At 44.1% G+C, this 13,300-nt stretch overlaps 1 protein-coding gene across 4 annotated transcripts in view; it reads right to left on the reverse strand.

The window, feature by feature from the left end:
- POMGNT2 (protein O-linked mannose N-acetylglucosaminyltransferase 2 (beta 1,4-)) overlaps positions 1-13,300 on the reverse strand; it is a 64,541-nt gene that overhangs the window by 32,255 nt on the left and 18,986 nt on the right. For 2 of the 4 annotated variants that reach the window (XM_045005531.1, XM_045005533.1), the window contains exons 1-3: positions 12,663-12,722; positions 11,030-11,109; positions 4,699-4,781 (exon numbers count right to left, since the gene is read on the reverse strand). The gene's annotated coding sequence lies outside the window, so the exon portion shown is untranslated. Of the gene's footprint in view, positions 1-4,698; positions 4,782-11,029; positions 11,110-12,662; positions 12,723-13,300 lie in introns of those variants that run through there. The other 2 variants (XM_045005534.1, XM_045005532.1) reach the window with 1 other exon arrangement.

The raw sequence follows: 13,300 nt of genomic DNA on the forward strand, positions 1-13,300 counted from the left end.
GTCCAGCAGCTGAAAATCTATCAAGACTCAAGACCCAGAGAAAGAAGATGCTCAGGGCTGCTCTACTGTTTTGTCAACGCGGATTACTCACAAGCAGAGGCACCTCCTCCGAGGGCACCTTCCAGAGGCCCTAGGACTGGACTTGTCAGGATAGGTTTAGTGAAACTTGTGCAGCAGGTCCGGAACACTTTCCACTGGTTCCCAGGATAGTTTGTCCAGGCCATTACCCTCCCAGGCCACTAAGTGCTGGGGTTTTCCTCTAACACGTTGGGAAACAACGATTTGCCGAAATAAATATTCTTCCTGATCCTGGGCAGTGACAGGAAAGGATGACATGGTGGATCAGGTCGGAAAAGGATTCTTGGCGTAAGGCTTCTGGAGGGAGACATGGAACACTGGTTAAATCCTGAGGGACCCAGAGAATTGGAATCTGAATGCCATTGGACTGACCCATTCCAGAATCTGAAATGGACAGAGATATTGGTGGTCTAACTTAGCTGACGGGCACGCTGACCTACGATTCTGAGTGGACAGCCAAACTTCATCCCTTATGACAAGGTTGGGGGTGGCCTGGTGGTGCTGGTCACCAGGGTGCTTGTAAGCCTCCTTAGCAGATGTCAGCTGTACCAGAGACTTCTCAGGGATGTTAGAGTGAAACTGAGGATGAAACCCCTAGGTGGCGAAGAAGGGGCTTTGTAGATTGGAGACGTGTGCGGTATTATTATACACAAGTTCTGCAGAGGGAAGCAGGGAAACCCAGTTTTCTTGGTCATCACTGCTTTTTGAACTAAGGAACTGCTCAAGGATCTGGGTGACTTGTTCCACATGCCCAATGGTGTGCAGATGATATGCAGATGAGATGAGGGATTCTATGCCCAAAAGCCTTAGAAACTCCCACCAGAAATGGGAGACAACCTGAAAGCCCTGGTCTGACATGACGCGTGTTAGCAATCTATGACAACGAAAAACGTTCTCTAGGAAAAGGCAAGCCATTTCTGGGGCAGTAATGATGGTGCAGCACAGGACAAAGTGTGCCATCTTAATGAAAAGATCAACCACCACTAAAATTGTTGTGTGCACCTGACAGCAAGGCAGTTCCACAATGAAGTCCATGGACATGTGACCCATTGCTGAGATGAGACAAGCAGTGGCTGGAGAAGACAGAATGGTGTTGAACATGGGCTTGTGGTTTGGGCACAGAGTTTGCACGATTTTATATATTTTTTGACAGAGGTGCACAGGCCCAGCCACCAGAAAGTTCTTGACACCAAATTCCAAGTCTTGATGTGGCCGAAGTAACTAGCAAGTGAATTATAAAACTCTGAACAATATAAAAAGGCACAAACACACTAAAGTGGCAGTAAAACGGCCCACTACTTTGAACAAATGGAGCAAACAGATGATATATTCAGAACATACAAAGTGTTCACGCTTTGTACCTTTTTGGTCTGTTTTTCTGTATTGTTCTCTGGTACAGATGAAATATCTTCCCCATTTGTTAACACCGAGCACACAAGACACTGCTTCCCTAGAAGCCAAAGCAGGACTGCAATGTTCCTTTCCTGAACGAGTGGTTTCACCATTTCTCAGATCCCTGAGGAACATCCGTCCCTTACTCTGTTATGCCATCTGAGAGTCAACAAAATCCAAATAATATATGCATTCAAACAGGCAATCTGCACGTGCAATGTGACAGCGAGTCTTTGCCCCAGCAACATCCGTCAAGCATGGGCCTTGCCAGAAAATGTATCTGACAATTGTGGTTTCCCCAGAAATTCTTCCTAGCGAGTGTAGACTTCCCAGAAAATCCATCTGACAGTGTTATCGTCAAAGAAACTCAATTTGCAGGCCAATTGTGATGATAAATGAAGCAAACATTATCTGGGAGCTCACATATTTTAAAAAACAAAAGCCACTGAAATGATGATGATAAAAACAATGCTGAGAGAGTCATACAATCATACAGTGATACAAGGGGGAGGTATAGAAGTTGGAGGGAAAGTCAGAGATGTGTTGGGTTTTGCTTAACCAACGCCAGAGTCCCAGCATACAAATCTCAAAATTGTATACTGCAGTTAGGAGACGGAGAAGAATACCAACCCAGCCCAGTCCCCTCTAATGGGCCTGGGACTTCATGTTTTCCCAGCCGGGACGCAGGTCAAGCCTTTGCAAGATAGCCTGATGCAAAGTGTCCAGGTTCTCCACAGTACAGGCATCAATTTTTCTCAGCATCAGAAAGCCAGGGCTGATTTACATGAGCTCAGTCTGGGGGTGCAAAGCCAGCAGTTGGTGAGCTGGGGTCTGGGAAAACGGCAACGCACAGGAAGCTAAGTTTCACTCTCGGCAGCACTCTGTCAGACAGTTATCTATCTTAATACACAGCTCAATTAGATCATCCAGGCCAGGTGGGGACACCACCTGCACCAGCTACTCTTTGATTGCTTCACTGAGGCCAAGCCAGAAGTCATAATGCTGCGCAGCCTCCTTCCACTCAGTGTCCACTACCAGGTGTCGAAATTCTGCAGCGAATTTGGCAACGGATAAGCGTGCCCCTGCCATGATGCTTCAAGCACAGCCTTTGCTGTGCATGTGCAGTTCAGGTAATCAAAGATTACCGCCAGAGTTGTACAAAGTTTTCAAACAGGCCCAGGAGCGGGCTAGATTTCTCCATCAGGGACCCCTGACCAGGGCCTTCCGAGTCAGCAAGATGATGGTAAGTCCTAGTTGGGCTTGGTTGGTGAGGAATGCTTGTGGTTACAAAAGAAATGGAAGTCGACCCTGATGTAGGACTCCACAAAACTTGCCACGGTCACCGCTGAATTTATCTGGCAGTGGAATCTTTGGTTCAGGGTTGGAGCTGTAGGGCAGCAACGTGACCCTGCAAGTTCTGTACAGTGCACACCGTTTCCGACAGCAGAGAATGGGGCCCTTTTTCTCCTGATGGGTTCCTTTTGGCAGGCTGCTTAAACTGGTAGGGACTGGGACGTGGATGGTCAGGCCTAATGGGCAGAGCAGCAGTCAGTAGCCAGGTGCCAGAACCAAGAGTCACAGCTGGAGTCAGAGCCAAGGGTCAGAACCAGAGTCAGACACCAGATCCTGGAGCCAAAGTCAGGAATCAGAGTGGAGGTTCGGAACAGGGTCACCTGGAGTGAGGCACGGCAGGAGTGGGACTGGGACCGAGACCAGGACCAAGACAAGCATGGCTGGGAACAAGCAGGTGCAGGAACTATCGTAGATGTGGGAAATGCTTTGAGCAGCCAGTACCCTGCAGCTGATCTTAAGAGCAAATCTGCTAATCCCCTCAGCCAATGAGGTAGCTCAAATGGGGCCCAGCTGCGCTTGTTAGACTGCCTGCGGGTTAAGCTAGCAGGTAAGCAGACTAGCTGCTGGTCCTTACTCCCCCTCACTCTGCAGATGCTATTCTAGCCTGTTGCAAAAGTATCAGTTTGCATGCCTCTCATCTTCCCTTTGACCGCTCAGGCCCTGATCCAGCAAAGCACTGACATGTGCTTAATTTTACATACACCTCTACCCTGCTATAACACAGTAGCGGGGAGCCAAAAATCCCTACCACGTTATAGCTGAAACCCCGTTATACTGGGGTAGGGCTGGCAGGGCTCCAGCGGTGATTTAAAGAGCTCCAGGCTCCAACCGCTGTGGGGAGCCCCAGGCCCTTTAAATCGCCGGCGAGCCCCGCTGCCGCAGCCCCAGGGTAGCGGCGGCAAGGCTCCGGCGGTGATTTAAAGGGACCGGGGCTCCCCGCAGCAGCCGGAGCCCCGGACCCTTTAAAGTGCTGCCGGAGCTCCGCTGCTACTGCGCTACATGTGAACCCGTGTTATATCAGGTCACGTTATAGCGGGGTAGAGGTGTATGTGAGTTGTCCCATTCAATGTCAATGGGGCTATGCTTGTGTTTAAATGCTTTGCTGGGTCAGTGCTTTAGACTGTAAATTCTTCAGGACATGAACTTGTGTTTTTACATGTCTGTAAACTGTTTAGGACACAATTTTTCATCCTTAATGTGATGAAGTATAGCACTGCCATGCTAGCCCCCTTTCCTGCTATACTGTGGAGAAATCAAGAAGTAGGTTTCACAGAATCAAGACTGAAGGAATCAGCATCCACTTTTTTCTTTTTTGGACTGTAATTGCAGAATACCATTATCAATTCTGGGGAACAGAATTCTGCCGTAATAAAACAAACAAACACACCACACCACTTAGAAATACTGTACTAATGCAAAAGAAAAATTCAAGTTATAGATATTCTGTGAAATGAGTAGTCATTATTAAATGTGATATAGAAAAAACAGACCAGATTAAATCCACGTGATTCCATAAATTTGATCCAGTAGGTCTACAGAACGCATATTATCCAGAGTTAAATCCTACATTAACTTTATACCTGTCTGTTAGATGTCAATACTATTTATACACTGTCTTACTAAATCTGTACTAGACAAGCTGGCTATATAGTACATGCACTATAAATAGGACACACATTATAAACTTAATGTAGGTATCAATGTGCCAAGATTTTATGCCAACAGAGTTGATTGCTAGTGGCCTTTAAAATACAACAGTACCCTATTTTTCAAATTTTTAAATAATATATGCTGTGTATCCATTCAGCCAAAGGAACACTAATAAATCATGTTCTTCCTCCAACCAGACATCTCAGGTAACCTCCACCCACTCACCTCTTCTCCTGTGCGAAGAAAATAAAGAGGAAGCACCACGGAATGTCAATCACACTGCAGATCCCTCCAGCACATGCCACTACCTATAATAAAGAAGGGAACGTGTCATGGAAGTGATCATTCTCTACCAGTAGAGGTTTAAAATCATCTCAGCTGCAACAGATGCAGACTCCACCTAACAGGCAGCTGCATGTGGAGAGCTCATGCCAGAACCTGCCCTTCCCAGATGGCATTACAGTCGACTGCATCTTTATCCTCATTCCTTTGCTGGCATTCTTCCTATGGGATTCTATACCTCCCAAGTAGCATCTCCTCCTGTGCCTGGACAGGCAATATGTGATCTTGCCCCAGATTGCTAACTCTGGTAAGGTTTAATTTATTGATCTACATGAACTGAAAGCTAACTTGACCTCCCTTTGGGGAAAATACACAGGTAGCAGACAGGAAACATGGCAAGGTCGCTGTGATGGGTTGGATCACAGAAACCCGCTGGGAGCTGCCACCTGATGTGGCAAGACTACTCCTATCCCTGCCAGCTCAGGGCCCCAGCACCCTGTCTTGCTGAGCCAGTCACTCCCGTTTGCTCCAACTCAGACCCAGGGTCTGAATTACACCTCTACCTCGATATAACGCTGTCTTTGGGAGCCAAAAAAATCTTACTGCGTTATAGGTGAAACCGTGTTATATTGAACTTGCTTTGATCCGCCAGAGCGCGCAGCCCCGCCAACCCAGAACGCTGCTTTACCGCGTTATATCCGAATTTGCGTTATATCGGGGTAGAGGTGTACTTGCCCCAAAGCTGCAGGTTTACCTGAAAGCAGCTAACAGAAGTGTTCCTGTTTTTAACACTCAGATGCCCAACTCCCACTGGGGTCTAAACCCAAATAAATCCATTTTATCCTGTATAAAGCTTATACAGGGTAAACTCATAACTTGTTCGCCCTCTATAACACTGATAGAGAGATTTGAACAGTTGTTTGCTCCCCCAGGTATTAATACATACTCTGAGTTAATTAATAAGTAAAAAGTGATTTTATTAAATACAGAAAGTAGGATTTAAGTGGTTCCAAGTAGTAACAGATGGAACAAAGTAAGTCACCAAGCAAAATAAAATAAAATGTGCAAATCTATGTCTAATCAAACCGAATACAGAAAATCTCACCCTCAGAGATGCTTCAGTAAATTTTTTCCTCAGACTGGACACCTTCCAGGCCTGGGCACAATTCTTTCCCCTGGTAGAGCTTTTGTTCCAGCTCAGGTGGCAGATAGGGGATTCTTCATGATGGCTCCTCTCTCCCCTTTGTTCTGTTTCACCCCTTTATATATCTTTTGCATAAGACAGGAATCCTTTGTCCCTCTCTGCGTTTCCACCCCCTCCTTCTCAATGGAAAGACACCAGGTTAAAGATGGATTCCAGTTCAGGTGACATGATCACATGTCACTGCAAGACTTCATTGCCCACTTGCCAGCACACAGGTATACAGGAAGACTTACAGGTAAAACATACCCATCTGCAGACAATTGTCCTGGTTAATGGGAGTTATCAAGATTCCAAACCACTATTAATGGCCCACACTTTGCACAATTACAATAGGCCCTCAGAGTTATATTTCATATTTCTAGTTTCAGATACAAGGGTGGTACATTTATACAAATAGGATGATCACACTCAGAAGATTATAAGCTTTGTAATGATACCTTACAAAAGACCTTTTGCATGAAGCATATTCCAGTTACATTATATTCACTCATTAGCATATTTTTATAAATTATATAGACTGCAACGTCACAGTCGCATTCATAGAACTTCCTTCAAATCATTTGTTGAAGGTGCTAGTTTTTGCATCCAACCAAAACAGAAAAAGGGGTCACGTTCTCAGTCCAGCACAAGCCAACGCCATCCACCAAGAGTCCTTGTGCTTTTATGATGGTTCTTGTCTTCCCCAGCCCCAATGGTAGTATGGTCCTGGAGTCCATTCTTATACCTGAATGGACCCCAGCCCTCCCGCACCATTATTTTACACCCATAACCCCTATGGATTTCTATAGATGCAGTCCCCAAAACAGCGACTGCCTCTGGGTACCCCCTTTTGCATCCACAGAGCCTCAACAGCACATTCCCCATTCAGAAGGGTTTCCCCAGTCTTTGGGACCAGCAAGGACCTTGCTGTGGAGTCATTTCATCTCTGCCATCACGGCTGACATGAGTTTGGAGGCAGAGGGAAGTATGTGACTGCGTATTTTCCTTAGAACAATGATCCATCAAGTCTAATATCTTGACTCTGACAGTATCCAATACCCTAGGAACGACAGAGAAGATTTCCTCATTCAGCTAAGAAAGGAACAGTTTGCTTCCAAAATATGCAGGCAGCTCACAATCATTCACAAAGTAAATTTGTATCATCTGAAATCACCAGAATATAAACAATAGCTTCTTTAATACGAATAAAGAGCATCTATAACTCGAATTTTTTCTTTTGCATGATACATTCTAGAGTGATAGTAGTGAGTTCATAATTAAGGCTGTTGCCAGCTTTGCATTACAAGTCAGATTTTGGCCCTCTTGCCTCCAACATCATAAAAACGGTTTAAGATCTAACAAGCAGATCTTACTGTGGCTCTGTGATTGCAGAGCCATTGGCCATTATCTTTGAAAACTCATGGCGATCGGGGGAGGTCCCGGATGACTGGAAAAGGCTAATGTAGTGCCCATCTTTAAAAAGGGGAAGGAGGAGGATCTGGGGAACTACAGGCCAGTCAGCCTTACCTTAGTCCCTGGAAAAATCATGGAGCAGGTCCTCAAGGAATCAATTCTGAAGCACTTAGAGGAGAGGAAAGTGATCAGGAACAGTCAGCATGGATTCACCAATGGCAAGTCATGCCTGACTAACCTAATTGCCTTCTATGAGGAGATAACTGGGTCTATGGATGAGGGGAAAGCAGTGGATGTGTTATTCCTTGACTTTAGCAAAGCTTTTGATATGGTCTCCCACAGTATTCTTACCAGCAAGTTAAAGACGTATGGGCTGGATGAATGGACTATAAGGTGGATAGAAAGCTAGGTAGAGTGTCGGGCTCAACGGGTAGCGATCAATGGCTCCATGTCTAGTTGGTAACAAGCGGAGTGCCCCAAGGGTCAGTCCCGGGACCGGTTTTGTTCAATATCTTCATTAATGATCTGGAGAATGGCGTGGACTGCACTCTCAGCAAGTTTGCAGATGACACTAAAACTGGGAGGAGTGGTAGATACGCTGGAGGGTAGGGATAGGATACAGAGGAACCTAGACAAATGAGAGGATTGGGCCAAAAGAAACCTGATGAGGTTCAACAAGGACAAGTGCAGAGTCCTGCCCTTAGGACGGAAGAATCCCATTCACTGCTACAGACTAGGGACAGAGTGGCTAGGCAGCAGTTCTGCAGAAAAGGACCTAGGGGTTACAGTGGACAAGAAGCTGGATGAGTCAACAGTGTGCTCTTGTTGCCAAGAAGGCTAACAGCATTTTGGGCTGTATAAGTAGGGGCATTGCCAGCAGATCAAGGGACGTGATCATTCTCCTCTATTCGACATTGGTGAGGCCTCATCTGGAGTACTCTGTCCTGTTTTGGGACCAACACTACAAGAACGATGTGGAAAAATTGGAAAGAGTCCAGTGGAGGGCAACAAAAATGATTAGGGGGCTGGAACACATGACTTATGAGGAGAGGCTGAGGGAACTGGGGTTGTTTAGTCTGCAGAAGAGAAGAATAAGGGGGTATTTGATAGCTGCTTTCAACTACCTGAAAGGGGGTTCCAAAGAGGATGGATCTAGACTGTTCTCAGTGGTAGCAGATGTCAGAACAAGGAGTAATGGTTTCAAGTTGCAGTGGGGGAGGTTTTGGTTGGATATTAGGAAAAACTTTTTCACTAGGAGGGTGGTGAAGCACTGGAATGGATTACCTAAGGAGGTGATGGAATCTCCTTCCTTAGAAGTTTTTAAGGTCAGGCTTGACAAAGCCCTGGCTGCAATGATTTAGTTGGGAATTGGTCCTGCTTTGAGCAGGGGGTTGGACTAGATGACCTCCTGAGGTCCCTTCCAACCCTGATAGTCTATGATTCTGTGAAGCGATACGCCCAATTTTGATCTGCACAACCAAATGTTAGAGGTTCAGGCATGAAAGAGTTTAAAATGTGGACTTGAGCCTGGATCTGAATTTGCAACTCAGGCCCATCTCTATTTATGCCCCCCCCCCCCAATCCGCCACCTCAACACATAAAGCTTATTATACCCTCTACCAAGAATTATATAAAGCAAAAAGCATTAAAGTTTAAACACAATTACTTCCTTGTTGACCTCATCAATAAAAGAAAGAACAGTAATAGGTTTTGGAATTTATCTAGTTATTGTGGCATAATTGCTACATAAAACTTCAATTTATTGCACAGAAAATGTCCAACTAAAAAAATTAACTTGTCTGCAGCATGTTTCGCTTCTTCAGGTTTACAAAGCACAGCCTTAGCTTTGTGATTGCATTAAGAATTGTACTATACATTTCTGCATAGCTACAAAACTTGCTTTAATTATTTGGTTATTAAGCTAGCACGATGAATATCTACGGTGCCAATCACTTTGGTACATATAATCCTGTTTTATGAATTAGTATTACTACTATTTTTTAGAATCGGTATTACAGTAGCTACTTGAGGCTCCCTTTCTGCAAGGTCTTTTTTTGCCAGCTTTACAATCTAAGTAGACAAAGGGAATATTATTATAATCATTTTTTAAATGGAGAACTAAGGCACAGAAATATTAAGTGACTTGCCCCAGGTCAAAAAGTAAGTTTGTGACAGAGCCAGGAATTGAACCCTGGTCTTCTAAGCACCACTCCAGTTCCTTAACCACAAGAGCATCCTTATTCTTAAATTTTAGCAATTCTACCTACAAAAACAACACACCTGCTCACCATCTTAAACAAGAAAAACGCAACTTCGAGCACCCAATTTCAGGCACTACAAATAAAATCCTGTAAATACAAGTATGTTTTTAAGGCTGACTGCCCCGATGTCAGATCAGGATCAGTTCAGAGCTGTCAGAAGCTGTTACAAATGAAAAAAATTATTTGAACATACAATGTAGCCTGACAGACAATAAATCAAAAAGTGAAAGTGACATCTGCAAATTCTGCCAGAGGTCACTGGGTGGTGTCCATCCATTTTCAAAATTTTTGCAGAGGAAAAAAAATTAAATCAGAATCGCTTTGTTTTCCTCTTTACCTGATTCCATGATAGAATAAGAGAGACTCATGCTAACCCCTGCTCCTTCCCCACCAACACATTCAGTACTTATTAGTGACTATGTGTATTTCCTCCTGCTATCCCAAGAAAAGGAAATTACGTTAAGAAAATCGCCACACTATTGAACAGATGCTAGCAACAGTGGAATGTTAGCTTTATCCAACCCAGCCACAGGTTTCTTACTACTCCTGACCACAGCTCTACAGCCATCTCTCTGCAGTCAGACTCCTACACCCACATGGAGCCCCATCAGGGCCTATCAGTAGGGATCCATGCATGTGCTGGAGTCACCCACACAGAACTCATTGCAGTGTTCAGGCCTGAGATGTCAGGTTCAACAGAGGTAGCTCTGCAGCTCTGGATATGTTCATATACATGCATGTATTAAAGCTGCCACTATTTTCCATATGAATGTCACCAGCAGGCTCCCACAGCAATTCAGAAGGACTGCAACACACTGTTGTGTCAACAGCAACGCAGGCTTCTATAACATGTCAAAGCTACATTGGCTATGACTCAGGCTACAATTTTGGCACCGACGTCATGGTGTTCGTGGTAATCACGCACTCATATCTGAATAAAGTCCATGATGAATCCACCATGCACTCAACCGGCAGTAGCAGCTCTTCTCCCGTGAGGTTGGTCCTGGCACCCTGCTCCAGGCATTACGACCTGGCATATATGGTTGCAGTGCCACTTAGGTTTGGCCCATCCGCCCTTTCATAGATGCAACTGGGGGGCAGACTCAGCAAACCTCAGTGGCACTGCAACCGTGTGTGTCAGGTGTAATTCCCAGAGTGAGGAGCTGGGCCCAGCCCCGCACAAAGCGGAGCTGCTGCTGCAGCGGCATGATCTCACTGTGAAACCCCTCCCCCCAACTGTCTGTGACTTACTGTTTTTTTCCCCCTGCACCTCTGCTGTGAAATTTACTTTTTTTAAAAAATAAATAAATAAAAACTGTGCCAAAAATCATAGTCTGAGCAGTGCCAAAATCTCGCATCGACAGCAAGATTAATGTAACCCTATTGCCTTCCATGGCTGCACACAGGTGAAACTGACCTTCGCAAACAATTCTGTTGATGGTGCAAAGGAAGGAACAGAATCCAGCTACCACTCTCAGTTGTGTTGGCTCTGCAAGGCTAACAGGAGTAAAAAGTATTTTATTCACTAAAGCAAACAGATACCATTGACTACACAGAGTGAGCAGAACTGATGAATAAGGTGGTGCCATTTTAGCAATCACTTTTCAGAACAGAACTGCACTTTAAAGTTCTAAGAAGGCTTTTGAAAGCAATGCTGACTATGAAATAAATGCATTGTTCTCAGGTGGGGGGAGGTTTATCACCTACATACAAATGTACAAATTTCACTCCAAAACTTAGAACCTGAACCATGCAAGTCAACAGCAAATCTACCATGGAATTCTCAGCATCTGGCTTGAGCACTTCTATGCATTATAAATAGATAGCAATTTTTTTCTTTTTCTAAAGTGTTCCTTCCATTGTAAAGGCTGCTACTGCTGTTAAGTAAAGTGCACCCATTTCACAAGTAAAGAGGGAGATAAAAAGGTCTCTCATGTGAAGTACTACATTGCATTCATGTGAGAGAACAGGCTTCTTTAAGAGGAGAGAGAGAATGGATGGGGAGATTAGAAATGGAAAGAGCCTTTTAGTATGTAAAATGAGCTGATTGTCAAGGTCCAATCTCCAGAGTGCCCTATCACAATTAGCACCCTTAGCAGCAGGCTCAGAGACCAAGAACTGAATGGGCCTAAGTTCTGTCTTCCATGTTGCCCATTTATGCCACTCTGGCAACAAAGGGGTTATGGGAACTAGCCTTAATTTTAAAGAGAGTCCTCCGATAGCACTGTGCCATCCCTCTGCTCCCCCACCTTACTCTCTCTGGTGTAGATAGTGGGGTGTGGCTAGAACGATCTCTGGCTATTCTCGGATGTGGAATGGACTGTCTGGGGATGCTGCAGCAGAGCACAGATTAGAGCAGCTCCGAGACTGCTCTAATTTACACCAGGGAAATGGGAATGAAAAAAGATCAAAGGTGGCTTGAAGATGCTTTTGCCCCCCAAACTCTCTTCCTTCATCTAGTGTAGATCAGGGAGAATTTGGCCAGAGGCTAAAATACCCAGCAGTCCCTCCAGATCATGGAAGATGCATATTAAAGGGATACTGTCAACTTAAAAATGACGTATTGTAAACAGATAGAATTCTGTACCTTTGTAACCTTTGATGGTTAAAAGTGAAAGAATTTTTAAATCCAAATTTCTTATTAGTTTTTTCTCTCTTCATTGCTTCAATTTCTTTTACAAAACAAATCAATGAAGTCCGTTTCACTTTGGGATGCTTTGTGTTGCATTTATAGGGTTTCAAACAATGCAGATAAATGTTAACGTGTTTAAGAGCAACTGTTGTCACTGGAATTTTAAAAATAAAAATGTGGCAACATTCGTCTAGAGCTTTCAAGTTAGAAAATCTTGGTTTGGCCCCAAAATTAAATCCTGGGTCAAATTTAAAACTAAGTCTCATTAATGAGGCAGAATGGGAAACCTTGTACTGCTCTTTTTCCCTGTAGGAAGAGCATATAAATACAAGAAATTCTTCAAATAATTAAGAGTTCAACCTAAACTGTTAAAATCTATTGAACTAATAATTAGGACAAAAATGTATTATTAGCCTACCTGTTGTCTGTAAGTGATATCGCACCTTTTGTTATGTAACAGTAGCTACGAATGAGATTCCTACAATAGACAGATGCAAAAACAGAGTTATACCTTCCACTTTTCATTTCACAATATTACCATAAGGCCCTGACCCTGCAAAACACACACATGCTTAATGCATGTGAGTAGTGCCACTGAACTCAGCAGAATTACTCATGCTAAAAGTTAAGCATGTGTATATGTCTTTGTAGGATCGGGGCTTAGACAAGATTCTGCCCAGTATATCTGTAGTATAGTCAAAAAGATCCTGAGCTAGAGAAGCACCAGCAGGTATCACTATGACAGTAGAATAGTTCATTTAAACAGGTTTGAGAGAGAAACTATTAAAGAAATCCTCCAAAAACATCACAGAACAGATCCTGATGTCTGAGGCAGTGAACTGTGCTATTGAGTACTACTCAGAGAGTAATTACGAAAGTGAAGCCAGTCTGGCACAGGATTGGTGCACCGTCCAGTAACTGACTTTGAAAACTCTAGGTGTAAGATCACCCACGCTGATTTCAAGATTCTGGTGTTTATCCACTCTCAGGGTACGTCTACACTACGGGATTATTTACATAAACCGGTTTAGCAAAACAGATTGTATAAAATCGATT

Source organism: Mauremys mutica, chromosome 2 (assembly GCF_020497125.1).
Source record: "Mauremys mutica isolate MM-2020 ecotype Southern chromosome 2, ASM2049712v1, whole genome shotgun sequence".
Lineage (NCBI taxonomy): Eukaryota > Metazoa > Chordata > Testudines > Geoemydidae > Mauremys > Mauremys mutica.